Below are 14,225 nucleotides of genomic sequence, written 5' to 3' on the forward strand. Positions count from 1 at the left end.
CCCTTGTAGGGTACGCTGTAAAGGGAAAGGGGAGGGAAAGACAAGGAAAGGGGGAGGGAAAGGAAGGGGGGGATGGGGAGGTAGGGGGGCAAGGCAGACTGTTACATTAACATCACGAAACTATGCCCAGCGGGGCGTCAGCATAAAACGTTTTCTAACAACAACATAAGTGCATGGAGTTCTCTGTGTCGGTGGTGAAGCTAGACAGTACATTCATGCATCAAACTGTAAACACTTAACTATAAAGATAACTTTTAAAAAGACTCTATGTTTCTTTATTGCCTCGAGCACTCATAACTGGCCCAAGGCAGACTTCTAGTGTCAGTGGAGAGGCAGTTCAAACTTGGATCATAAAGACCTTCCCGACCCTAATTGGGGAGGAGGTCCTCCTCCCTCCCCATCTTAATAAAACATAAAGGATACTGAGTTGACAGGGACGGTGGCGCGGCCACCCGTCGCAACAGGTGATGTTTGATCAATCCGTCTTCAGGAGGTTGAGGTGGAGGCCGCCAGCTCTGCATTCTGTGGGTGTGTGCTATCCTCTATTGAGAGACTGTCCAAAAAGGCCCGAGCATCTGAACCAGGTCGGAAAATCGCTGTCTTGTTGTTCCCTGTAGCTATTAGAGATACAGGAAAGCCCCAACGGTATTGAATATTGTGAGCCCTCAATTTTGATGTGATGGGGGCTAACTCTCTTCTTTTCAATAATGTAGCTGGGGAGAGGTCAGAGAAAATTTGTAATTCCTCGCCTGCGTGATGAACTGGCTGCTTATTGCGTGCATGTCTGAGGATCTCCTCTTTATCCTTAAAATTTAAGAAGCGGATTATGATGTCTCTGGGGGGTGCTTTTGGGGGAGGTCTTGCTCGCAGAGCCCTATGAGCACGTTCCAGAGGTAATTCTGGAGATGTTGGGGTGTCTTTAAGTGTGCGAAACAAACTCTGTAAATATCCCTCTATAGCTGGGGGGTGTATTGTTTCTGAGACCCCTCTAATTCTCAAATTGTTGCGACGCCCCCTATTGTCCAGATCTTCTAGTTTGTCAGATAAAGTTTGTATGGTCTCTGACTGCTGTTGAATTTCAAATTGCATCTGAGTGACTGTTGTGTTGGTCTCAGTTTGTTTGGCTTCAGTGTGGGTCAGTCTGGTGTCTAGTGAGCCAGTTTCTTTTCTGAGATCATTAAATAGATCTCGCATTTCTTTGACTGCATTTCTGATATCTTCTTTTGAGGATAATTGTTGCAGGTCCTCCCTTGTAATGTGCTGCATGGTTTGTGTGTCTGTATTTTGCAGAGATGATGGAGGAGCAGTTTGATGGGAGTCTATGCTGCACGGGGTTTCCAAAGTATTATGTTCCACTTGTTTTAAATAACCACTCAGAGTGCGGACAGGTGTGCTTTTATCTATTCTGTTAGTTTTTTTGCAAGGCATAACTGAACAGGTCCCTGTCCCAGGAGAATGAGTTAACTGAGCCTGTCTGCCAAACGTTGCATCAGTTATGTTGGGAGACTGAGTTTGTGTGTGGAAGAGTGTTAACCATGTGACACACTTTCCTTTCCTATCTTGCTCCCTGAGTCATTTGTTTTTTTGTTTTTTTTTTACATTTATTTCCCTTTTTTTTATTTGTGTGTTAATTTTTTTCTTCTTTTTTTTTTTCCCTTTCCGCTTTTTCAATAAACCCGGGGTTATATTAAGGAGAGGCTGAGGTGCTCAATTAAGGCCTGGGGGAAGCTTGATAGTCGAGACTGTAGTTGCTTGATTCTGATGAGGGCCGCAGTGTTACTTGTGAGCTAGCAAGATGGAGGGATGTGTAATAGTGCTGCGTGACGTTCTTCGCAAAGATACTGGTACTGGTGGTTTTTGAGTCTATTAAATACTATGCAAGGAGCGTGTTTTTTGCATTAAGAGTTGTTCAAGACCAGACCCAGAGGTTTATTTATGCAGGGATGGAGGCATGGTGAGAGCGGAGCACATGTGGTGTAACCTCGTGGCGGTGCGTGTATTTTTGTCAGCTTCTTACCTTGCAGCGGTAGCTATACTTTGACCTCCGCAGACTCCGCTTTGAGTACCGGGCTGTTGCTCTCCTTGTTGCCTCCTCTCTAACTGTGTGGATCCGACTTGAGAGTGGTGAATAGTATCTGCGTTGATAGATCCGATGCATAAGGCCTCCTGCTCTGTCCAGTCTGCGTGCTCCGGACCTCTCTGCTCCTCTTGAAAGGTTTAGCGATGCAGACAGGAAAAGTTTGTAATGTCCCGCTAGGCAGGGAGATGTGCCAAGTTACCCCTCACAGGTTAGGGAAAGTGGGTTAGGAAAATGCCATTTTTAGCTTGTTGTACTGCCAAAGAATTCAGGAGCTTTTTCAGAACACAGCCATTCGCCTGCGTGGCTAAGCTCCGCCCCCCGGCTCACTGTAATTTAAATTGGATTTGGCCTTTTTTTGGCTCACAGGATCTCCCAAACTCTTGCTGTCTCATGTTCTACTCTTGCACCTCATCCTGGAAGAGCTGATCGTTTACCACCTGACCCCTTTCTGGCTGGCTGGGCTCCTGGGACTACTGGCCGGCCGGATTACCCCGGGCGGCAGCTGACCTTTACCCCAGGTCGCTCCAGCAACCCTTTGCCCCAGAGCCTCCACTCTTTTGGGGATTGGTACCCCCTAGTGAGGTCAAAAGGTGGGGTGATTGACGGAAGGGAGGTCCCTTAGGAACTTGGGCTTTTGGACCCCCCCTCTATAACCCTACTTCCCCTGGCTTACCCGGTGTACCTTTGATCCACTGCCGCTCTGGCTCCCAGGGATAGATCATGTCACTTTCTGGACTGAAACACCTTGGGGCCCGGAGCTCTCCATTGGTACCCGGGGATAGCCGCCGCTCCCTTGGGATCTCCCCGAAACCACCACCTCTGTGTTGCGGAGACTGTAAGGGACTATGGATGCTGGAGGGGCCGGAAATCTGGGGGTCAGATAAGACCCTTAACATGATTAGCTGGGTATATGTAAGTGTGTGTGTTTTACAATAAAATCTGTTCCTGTTTCACCTAAATACTGGTTTTGTCTGGTTATTTGGGTGGGTTCTGGCTATAATCACTTCTCTCCACTCTATAGCTACAAGTTCCAGGTACAGGAAGGACCTTCTTGGTGATGCTACCCAGTCGGGGTAGCTGGTGTCCGTCACAACTAGTTATTAGCAGTGGGATGTTTCTGTCTAGCTGGGACATCCAAACCACCAACTTAGCCCTCTTTGGATGGAGCAGCAGTATTCCAAGTTTAAAAAGAGTATGCTTAAAGACTTATTGGAAACTTATCAAAGGCTATGATCATCGCCGAACTAATGGAAGGCGATTGAGCCAACGAGCAGGCTAGTGAGCCTGGCAGCAGCTGGGGCAGTGGCCAGACCAGCGAGGCATCAACAGGAGGAACGAAAATGTCTGAGATCCAGAGGGAGGTCTGTTGGCAACTGGACCTGAGACCACCCCACCACAGGAGATTATCACGCAGATAATCGCCGATGCTACCTGCCTCAGGATGTTGGAGGTCCAGAAGTCTCTGGGGGGGAGCCATGCCAGTCACCCTGGAACCCCCTCCTCCCCCAAAGAAGCTACCTCATGAGACTTTCCATGTCTTCAAAGACGGAGACAAGGAGATAGACAGATACCTCCAAGTTTTTGAGATGCAATGTGAACTGCAGGGCATTGCCAGTGCCAATAGTCACCTACACTTATTGGAAAATTATCAGGGAGAGCCTTTGAAGCCATCCCCTCGGAGCACAAAAGGAACTATGACCAGGTAAACAAACGCATCCTAATCCGATATGGTATCATGCCGGAGGCTCACCGACTGAAGTTTCGAGGACTGAGGAAGTAAGAGGGGCAGCCTTTCATGGAGTGGGCGCACCAGTTCACCCGCTCCCTGGACTATTGGTTCACTGGCTGCCAAGTAACCACCCTGGTCGAAGCTACCAGCTCATTCTCCTCAAACACTTGGATTGGAAGCCCGAGACAGTCGACCAAGCTGCCGTCCTGGCCAATCAGTTTTTGGATGCTCAACGCCATGTGTGGCCTGAGCCTCGCCCGGTGGGTTGTTCCACTTCAGCTTTGGCTCGCCCACCGGTGGCACCCCAGAAGACTGGGATCCGGTGTTACAAGCAACCTGCCCCCGGCTCAATGGACAAAAGCACACACTGGGGTTTCCAGGGCCTCCGCTCACTGTTTGTAGGCGGAGAGTCCTGCTGACCACACCACTTGGACAGAGGAAGAGTTTGAGGTCCTACATGAGGTGGACCCCGTACAAGCAGTGACAGGCGACAACCGCCTGCCCCACCGTCAGGTTGTCTGGAACAAAGGCCGGCAGGCACAGGGACTACAAGACAGCGGAGCAACTGTTATCCTTGTCCAGCCACACCTGGTCACCAATTCGGACCAGACTCCCAGATTCCCACAGCACAGGTTCACCTGGATTGGGGAGCCGGCTCCTGTGCTGTGGAAGTAGGGGTATTGCTGGGAAACGATTTGGGGCACCTTGCCTCCTCCTTTGTATTGGATAGTCCCACGGACGCTTACCCAGTTACCACCCACCAGCAAGCCAGACGGCAGGCCACTGCACACGATCTGGGGACCCATGTAAGCCACTACTCCCCTACCCCGACAGCTGACCCTATTTTCTGGGCGTCCCCCACCGACTTCGCCCATGTAAGCCACTACTCCCCTACCCCGACAGCTGACCCTATTTTCTGGGCGTCCCCCACCGACTTCGCCCAGGAGACATTGAGGGACCTGAGCATAGCTCCCTACCGTGCCTGGGCAGGGAATGATCCAGAGGGGTTAGGATGGGACCGCTTTGGGTCGGACAGAGGGCTCCTCTACAGGGTTACCGAGGAAGGGGGAGGCAGGCAGATGCCCAAGCGCCAGCTGGTGGTACCACAAAAGTATCAGTATGACCTGCTGCGCCTAGGGCATGACATTCCCCTGGCTGGACATCTAGGCATCACTAGGGCCCCTCATTGACTGACTCTGAACCCTTCAGCAGAGTAGCTGTCAACATTGTCGGCCCCTTGCCCCGTCCCAGTCCCTCAGGGAAGAGTAGCCTGACCGTGGTGGACTATGCCAACCGATACCCGGAGGCAATCCTTCTGGCCAATATCCAAGCAGATACAGTAGCCGATGTGCTGCTCTGGATATTTGCCAGGGTGGGTTTCCCCCGGGAGATAATTTCAGACCAAGGGACCAAGTTTACTGCTGAGCTCACCCAGCAGCTATGGAGGCTTTGCGGGATAAGACCCCTGCCAAGCTCTCCATACCACCCCAGACCAACGGGCTGTGTGAGAGGTTTAATTTAACCCTGAAGCAGCTGCTTAGGACATTCTCGGCCTCTCACAAAGATTGGGAAAGATACCTGCCGCACATCCTGTTCGCTTACAGAGAGGTGCCCCAGGAATCCACTGGGTTCTCCCCCTTTGAATTAGTATATGGCCGGAGGGTGAGAGGGTGCTTAGACGTACTAAGACTCCACTGGGAAGGATCAGTTGGGGAAGAAGGGCGCTCCATTGTGGGGTACGTCCTGGAGTTCAGGGACTGACTGTTGGACCTCGCCACTAGGGTATGAGAGAACCTCCAGATCGCCCGAAGTAGGCAGAAGCGGTGGTCCTGGCTCTGAAGCCTGTCAAGACAGACAAGTTACAGGCTTCCTGGCAGGGACCCTATCAAGTGGTGGAGCGACTCTGCGATACAACCTACCTGGTAGCCAAGTGTTCAGATGAACGGGTCTGCCGGACCTTTCATGTGAACATGCTGGAGGCCTACCAGGAGTGGCTGGAGAAGGTAGCTACCATATGTGCTCCTGCCATGAAAGACTCAGAGATTCTCCCCAGAGAATCTCTGAGTAGGGTGCCCACAGGCTTAGGGGACATAGAGTTGGCTAGGGACTGTGCAGAGGGAGCAAATCAGGCAGGTATTGGAAAGCCGACGAGGTATTGGAGAACCAACAAGATATGTTCTCCACTGACCCTGGGCACACCACAGTAGCGGTGCACTGAGTGGAGACCCCAGGGCAGGCAACCCTGCGGCAGCCAGCATACCCGGTCCCCGAATCAGTTAGGGACATCCAACAGTCCCTGGGCATCCCCGGTGGTACTGATACCCAAGCGGGACCGGACCACCAGATTTTGTGTAGACTACTGTAGGCTCAATGACAGAACCATGACCGATGCCTATCATATGCCCCGGGTGGATGACCACCTAGACCGCATGGCCCACGGCAACTTTCTGACCACCCTGGACCTCTGCAAGTGGTATTGGCAAATTCCCCTGGATCCAGAATCTGTTCTGAAGTCGGCATTCATCACCCCTTTCAGCCTATACCAATTCCACTTCCAGAGGATGGTAAACAGCCTCCTGGATGGACTCCAGAATTATGCTTGTGCATACCTGGATGACATTGCGATCTACAGCGATACTTGGTAGGACCACCTGGTCCATTAAGGTACCGTTCTGGACGGCATCAAGGCTGCAGGTCTGACGCTCAAGCCAGACAAGTGCATGGTAGGGCGCTCGAAAGTCCAGTATCTTAGGCACCGAGTAGGCTGTGGGAAGCAGCAGCCGGAGCCAGCCAAGATTAAGGCAGTCGCGAACTGGCCAACCCCCAAAACCAAGACCCAGGTCTTAGCTTTCCTAGGGACCCCAGGGTACTACCGCAAGTTACAGGCTTCCTGGCCAGGACCCTATTGAGTGGTAGAGAAACTCAGCGATACAACCTACCTGGTAGCCAAGTGTTAAGATGAACGGGTCTGCCGGACCTTTTATGTGAACATGCTGGAGGCCTACCAGGAGTGGCTGGAGAAGGTAGCTACCATATGTGCTCCTGCCATGAAAGACTCAGATTCTCCCCAGAGAATCTCTGAGTAGGGTGCCCACAGGCGTAGGGGACATAGAGTTGGCTAGGGACTGTGCAGAGGGAGCAAATCAGGCAGGTATTGGAGAGCCGACGAGGTATTGGAGAACCAACAAGATATGTTCTCCACTGACCCAGGGCACACCACAGTAGCGGTGCACTGAGTGGAGACCCCAGGGCAGGCAACCCTGCGGCAGCCAGCATACCAGGTCCCCGAATCAGTTAGGGACAGTATGCGCAGCAAGCTCAGTGAAATGCTAGACACCGGCGTTATTAAACCATCCAACAGTCCCTGGGCATCCCCGGTGGTACTGATACCCAAACGGGACCGGACCACCAGATTTTGTGTAGACTACTGTAGGCTCAATGACAGAACCATGACCGATGCCTATCACATGCCCCGGGTGAATGACCTCCTAGACCGCATGGCCCACGGCAACTTTCTGACCACCCTGGACCTCTGCAAGTGGTATTGGCAAATTCCCCTGGAGCCAGAATCTGTTCTGAAGTCGGCATTCATCACCCCTTTCAGCCTATACCAATTCCACTTCCAGAGGATGGTAAACAGCCTCCTGGATGGACTCCAGAATTATGCTTGTGCATACCTGGATGACATTGCGATCTACAGCGATACTTGGTAGGACCACCTGGTCCATTAAGGTACCGTTCTGGACGGCATCAAGGCTGCAGGTCTGACGCTCAAGCCAGACAAGTGCATGGTAGGGCGCTCGAAAGTCCAGTATCTTAGGCACCGAGTAGGCTGTGGGAAGCAGCAGCTGGAGCCGGCCAAGATTAAGGCAGTCGCGAACTGGCCAACCCCCAAAACCAAGACCCAGGTCTTAGCTTTCCTAGGGACCCCAGGGTACTACCGCAAGTTACAGGCTTCCTGGCCGGGACCCTATCGAGTGGTAGAGAAACTCTGCGATACAACCTACCTGGTAGCCAAGTGTTCAGATGAACGGGTCCGCCGGACCTTTCATGTGAACATGCTGGAGGCCTACCAGGAGTGGCTGGAGAAGGTAGCTACTATATGTGCTCCTGCCATGAAAGACTCAGAGATTCTCCCCATGTCAGAGCTACCCGGGTGGAGTAGGGATGCCCCCAGGCGTAGGGGACATAAAGTTGGCTAGGCACTGTGCAGAGGGAGCAAATCAGGCAGGTATTGGAGAGCCGACGAGGTAATGGAGAACCAACAAGATATGTTCTCCACTGACCCTGGGCATACCACAGTAGCGGTGCACTGAGTGGAGACCCCAGGACAGGCAGCCCTGCGGCAGCCAGCATACCAGGTCCCCGAATCATTTAGGGACAGTATGCGCAGCAAGCTCAGTGAAATGCTAGACACCGGCGTTATTGAGCCATCCAACAGTCCCTAGGCATCCCCGGTAGTACTGGTACCCAAGCGGAACCAGACCACCAGATTTTGTGTAGACTACTGTAGGCTCAATGACAGAACCACGACCGATGCCTATCACATGTCCCGGGTGGATAACCTCCTAGACCGCATGGCCCACGGCAACTTTCTGACCACCCTGGACCTTTGCAAGTGGTATTGGCAAATTCCCCTTGAGCCAGAATCTGTTCTGAAGTCGGCATTCATCACCCCTTTCAGCCTATACTAATTCCACTTCCAGAGGATGGTAGACAGCCTACTGGATGGACTCCAGAATTATGCTTGCGCATACCTGGATGACATTGCGATCTACAGCGATACTTGGTAGGACCACCTGGTCCATTAAGGTACCGTTCTGGACCGCATCAAGGCTGCAGGTCTGACGCTCAAGCCAGACAAGTGCATGGTAGGGCGCTCGAAGGTCCAGTATCTTAGGCACCGAGTAGGCTGTGGGAAGCAAGATTAAGGCAGTCGCGAACTTGCCATCCCCCAAAGCCAAGACCCAGGTCTTAGCTTTCCTAGGGACCCCTGGGTACTACCGCAAGTTTGTCCCCAACTATAGTGCCCTGGCCAAACCCTTGACCGACCTAACCAAAAAACAGTTACCCTGATAAGTCCTGTGGTCCCCGAGTGTGAAGCCGCCTTCCAAAGCCTAAAGACAACTTTAATTTTTGCCCCTATCCTGGCCACTCCTACCATATCCAAACGTTTTTGTGTCCATACAGATGCCTCTGTTTGGGTTTGGAGCAGTGCCAAGCCAGGTGGATGAGGAGGGCCATGAACACCCGTAGCCTATATCAGCATGAAGCTATTGCCCAGAGAAGTAGGCTACTCGGCGGTGGAGAAAGAATGCCTGGTGTGGGCCCTGAAAAAACTGCAACCGTACCTATATGGAAGGGCCTTCACTGTACTCACGGACCACAACCCCCTGGTCTGGCTCAACAGAGTTTCTGGGGACAATGGACAACTATTGCGGTGGAGCTTAGCCTTGCAGCCCTTCATCGTCACTATTCTATACCGTCCGGGGAGGAGCAATGGGAATGCTGATGGACTCCCCCAGGAAACTAAGTTGGAGTGGCTCACCGAACAGCCCCAGGCTGACCTGTGTGTGGATCTAGCCGGGTCTGTCAGACTTTTCAGGGGGGATACAGGGCTGCTAAGGCTACCCCCAACCCCCCTACTACCTGGTTCATTTTTTTTTTACATCAGTTTTGGCCTTTTTATGGCTCACGGGATCTCCCGAACTCTTACTGTCTCTTGTTCTACTGTTGCACCTCATCCTGGAAGAGCTGATCGCTTACCGCCTGACCCCTTTCCAGCTGCCCGGGCTCCGGGAACTACTGGCTGGATTACACGGGGCGGCCGCTGACCTTTACCCCAGGTCTCTCCAGCGGCCCTTTTGGGGTGGTACCCCCTAGGGAGGGCAAGAAGTGGGGTGATTGCCAGAAGGGAGCTCCCTTGGGCACTTGGTGTTTTGGACCCCCCTCTACAACCCTACTCCCTCTGGTTTACCCGGTGTACCTTTTGATCCACTACCGCTCCAGCCCCCAGTGACGGATAATGTCGCTTTCTGGACAAACACCTTGGGGCCCAGAGCTCTCCATTGGTACCCGGGGATAGCCGCGGCTCCCTTGGGATTACCCTGAAACACCACCTCTGTGTTGCGGACACTGTAAGTGACTATGGATGCTATGGGGGCACCAGTCTGGAGGGGCGGGAATGACGGGAGATCTGGGGGTCAGATAAGACCCTTATGATGATTAGCTGGGTGTATATAAGTGTCTGTGTTTCACAATAAAGTCTGTTCCTGTTTCACCTAAATACTGGTTTTGTCTGCTTATTTGGGTGGACTCTGGCTATAATGACTTCTCTCCGCTCTATAGCTACAAGTTCCAGGTACAGGAAGGACCCTCTTGGCGGAGCTACCCAGTCGGGGTAGCCGGTGTCCGTTCCAGTGTTAATGCTGAGCTGTCTTTTTACTTATATTCTCTACATATTTCTAGTACTCTATATACCAGTGGTGCCATTTTGTTTCTTCATATTGAGGGTGGTAACTAATACTGGGGTTGACTGACAGCCACATGGTATTATACGTACAGTAACTATAACAAAAAAAATATTCTAATCACATTTTAGTTAAAAATTGAATAGGACATTAGTTCCTATTAAACAATTCACTTAAACAGTATACAAATCTATATGCTTAATTGCATTTTTTTAAGTCTGGGTATGGGCCATAGTTTGGGCAGCCCAGTTCTGTGTTATTGGGTCAAGAACACAATATTACATACTGACCAGAAGCAATTGTGAAGGGGGTAGACACTTCTTGATGTTGAAGATCTTCAAAGGCTCCTCACCATCCATTGGGTATATAAACTAGCGGTCCTTAGATTTGAAAACTGCTTATCCTCAGCAATAGGTTCTTAACTCTCTCCTTCAGTATTTTCTTGTATTGGCCCAGCAATATGGAATCTTCTGGGGTTTGGTTTTGTGTTTTTTTTATGGCAAATAAAGCTAAAATTTTAATTACCAGTTAATTACAACACATGAAGGTGCACCGTTGAGCACATGCCTGTCTTTTCTTGGTCAGTCAGTGCTGGTTAGTTTTTGCTCTCCTCTTATTCCAGGGCTTGACAGATTAGTTCAAAATGTAGGAGTAGCCAGGAACTTTTGGCAATCCCTATTATATTATTATTATAATATATTATATTCATAGACAAACATTATTATTATCATTTATTTGTATAGCACCACCAAATTATGTAGCTCAGACATACATATGCGTGCGTGTGTGTATGTATGTGTGTGTGTGTATATATATATATATATATATATATATATATATATATATCACACACATATATACATTACATAATAACAAAATAAAAGTTACATTTTAGGTGCAGCTGGTGGAGGCTGCAGTGGGGAAGCAGGGGGCACCCATGGGTGTCTTAGGGACTCTAAACTAGGGTGTCAGGGCCTAATGTTAAGATGTCAGTGCCCCCTGGTGCTTGGTTTGTCCAGCCCTGCCTTTTATACAGTTTTAGATATGTGAAACTGAAGTTAAAAATAAATTAACAATACAGACCTTGGATCAGATACATGATCTCAGCAATCTCTTAAAGTGATTGTAAATCGTAACATTTATGAAACGCTAGGATTTAAAATTGGAACAAATAAAGGGGAATTTCATTCATGAAGTATTAAATACTTAATGCTGAAAGCTCCTTTATTTGTTGAAAGTGTTGTCTGCACTGAGCTGCTCAGACAGCCCACATCAGAACGCTATTTTGCTGAGAGGTGACCGTATGGCTATCCGACTTGGCTCCAGTTGGAACACACGGCTATTGGCTAAGAGGTGGAAATGTCACCTCTTAGCAAAATAGCATTCTGCCGTAGGCTGCCTGAGGCGTTTAGCGTGGCGAACACTTCAGACAAATAAAGGAACTGTCAGCAAGAAGTATTTTATACTTCATGACTGAAAGTACCCTTTATTTGTTCCAATTGTAAATCCTAGCGTTACACAAACGCTAGGATTTACAATCACTTTAAGGCCTGTGTATGCCAAAACAGCCCTCATTTTTAGTGCATGTCTCCAACTCATTTATGGCAGCTTTATAAACCAAACAGACCTCAGATCAGATGCATGACCTGATCCGCCTCTTTAAGGCAGTTATACATCTAAATCCCACATCAGATGCATTGCCACGTCACTCCTTTTTGTCAGATGCCCACTTTTAGTGGCACATCCACTACAATCCCTTTTTACCTTTATACCTAAACAGACCACTGACCTAATGCATGTCCTCATCAGCCCCTTTAAGACTGCTATATGTCCAGATCAGATATTTGTTTTTATGTCTTACAGTTGAGATTTGGGCATCATGGGGTCAAGGCTGTCATGCAACAGCAATACTGCCTGGAACAAGGATCATTGATCTGTTTAGCTGTGACATACAAGCGGCATTGAACTATGGAAATCAGACATATAAAAGCAAAGGGATCACAATATTTTCAAAATATTCCCAATAATTGATGTATCATGTTTATAATTTGTCTTTACTTAATAAAACTGTTTCTATGGAAAATGTTTTGTTTTAATTGTATAACATGACCACTAAGAGTCCCAGTGGATTCTATACTAACCTCAAACTTTTTTTTTTTTTACTTTCTTTCAAGATAAGAGGATTTGAACACAGCTGTTCTTGGGTTTCACAACGCCTGACAAGCTCCCCTGGAGATAATAGTAGTGGCTGCACTCCTGACAGCAAGATGAGTTATCCTGTCATCTGTGAAGGACGGTGGTCACCTGGACCACATCTAGACGTCTCCGTTACACACAGCTGACCCTGGGAAGCTCTCAAGGTCACAGTCTACCAAACCTACTATGTTAAATTAAAAAAATAAATAAATAGGGACACGTAGATAACAGAAAAAAATCTACATGTATTTATTACTGAAATTTTATTTCTACTTTTTGTTCTATCTACAAAACAATCTTGCTGCTGTTTAGATTACAGGTATTAGACTAAAGCTACAGAATATAACGGAACTGTAATATTTAATCAGAAGAATACAACCGCAATAGATTTATCACCATATATCTCTTTAATAATCTGAAGATGAGTGATTTCTGCATTTCTTCTGAAACTTCTACCAAAGGTAAATTGTAGCTTCAGCTAGGATCACTATTTATTTAACATATGCATTACAGATTTCTTGTTTTAAAAAAAAAATAAAAAATCTAATGTGAACTTTGTATTTTCACTAATGGACATTTTTTTTGGTTTCTGTAATTTTATCTCACCTTCAGTAAAAGTTTATTTTTCATTGATATTGCGTATGCAGTTTTATATGAACCATATTTTGCTGAAAGTCAGTTATGCTTCAATCAATGCAAGAATACTGTGTGCATTTAAAGATGTTCATTTTCTTTGTCTTCATTTAAAGGGACATAATACTCATATGCTAAATCACTTGAAACTGATGCAGTATAACTGTAAAAAGCTGACAGGAAAATATCACCTGAGCATCTCTATGTAAAAAAGGAATTTTACCTCACAATCTCCTCAGCTCAGCAGAGTAAGTTCTGTGTAAAAAGTTATATTTAGCTGCTCCCAGCTGCAGGTAAAAATAAACAAAAATGAAGAAATGAACAGCAGCCAATCAGCATCAGCAGTGCTGATGTCATGAACTCTTACTGTGATCTCATGAGATTTGACTTAACTCTCATGAGATTTCATAGTAAGCTTCCTTTACCTGATTGGTGAAATAATATGAGAGTGCACGATGCTAGTCCCTTCAGATGTCCCAGGACAAACACACTAAAATGCTGCTTAGAAATCCTTTACAATGGGAGGTGGCTACTGAGGAACTTTTGAGGTAAAATATCTTTCTTTTTTACATAGAGATGTTCAGGAGATATTTTCTAGTCAGCTTTTTACAGCTATGCTGCATCACTTTCAAGTGTTTAAACATTTGGGTATTATGGCCCTTTAAGAAAACAAGCGTGGGTGTGGATATCAGACTGCTGGATTAAGAAACAGTATTGCCTACCTCAGTGGTTACTAATTCTCACAGATTAGTAACAGTTAATAAGCAGAACTAGGATGGGGTGTGAGGTGGCGCCAAAGGCTAACTGTTTATGCTCAATTTACAACCTGATACAATACCATTGTACTTGGCCTTTAATATAAAAAATACATATCACCTATTATTGGCTAAGTCTAAGATGGCAACTCTGAAATCACAACCACAAACAGAAAGGATTAAAAAGTCAACAATTTAATAGTAATACATAATTAAATTTAAAATTTGTATCTAAAAAAATTCATAAGTGAACGTTCACAATAAATTTCAAAAATCTCAATTAATGGTTCTACAAAAATATAAAAAAGTTCATTGACACTAGGCTCCAAAAATTTGATAAAATTAAAAAAATGTAGAGTAAA

At 47.7% G+C, this 14,225-nt stretch overlaps 1 protein-coding gene across 2 annotated transcripts in view; it reads left to right on the forward strand.

The window, feature by feature from the left end:
* Window positions 1-13,108, forward strand: part of PWWP2B (PWWP domain containing 2B) — a 132,918-nt gene extending 119,810 nt beyond the window's left edge. For both annotated transcript variants that reach the window (XM_053692594.1, XM_053692597.1), the window contains exon 3: window positions 12,454-13,108. The gene's annotated coding sequence lies outside the window, so the exon portion shown is untranslated. The remainder of the gene's footprint in view (window positions 1-12,453) is intronic.
* Window positions 13,109-14,225: the final 1,117 nt, after the last annotated feature.

This window comes from Bombina bombina, chromosome 9 (genome assembly GCF_027579735.1).
Source record: "Bombina bombina isolate aBomBom1 chromosome 9, aBomBom1.pri, whole genome shotgun sequence".
NCBI lineage: Eukaryota > Metazoa > Chordata > Amphibia > Anura > Bombinatoridae > Bombina > Bombina bombina.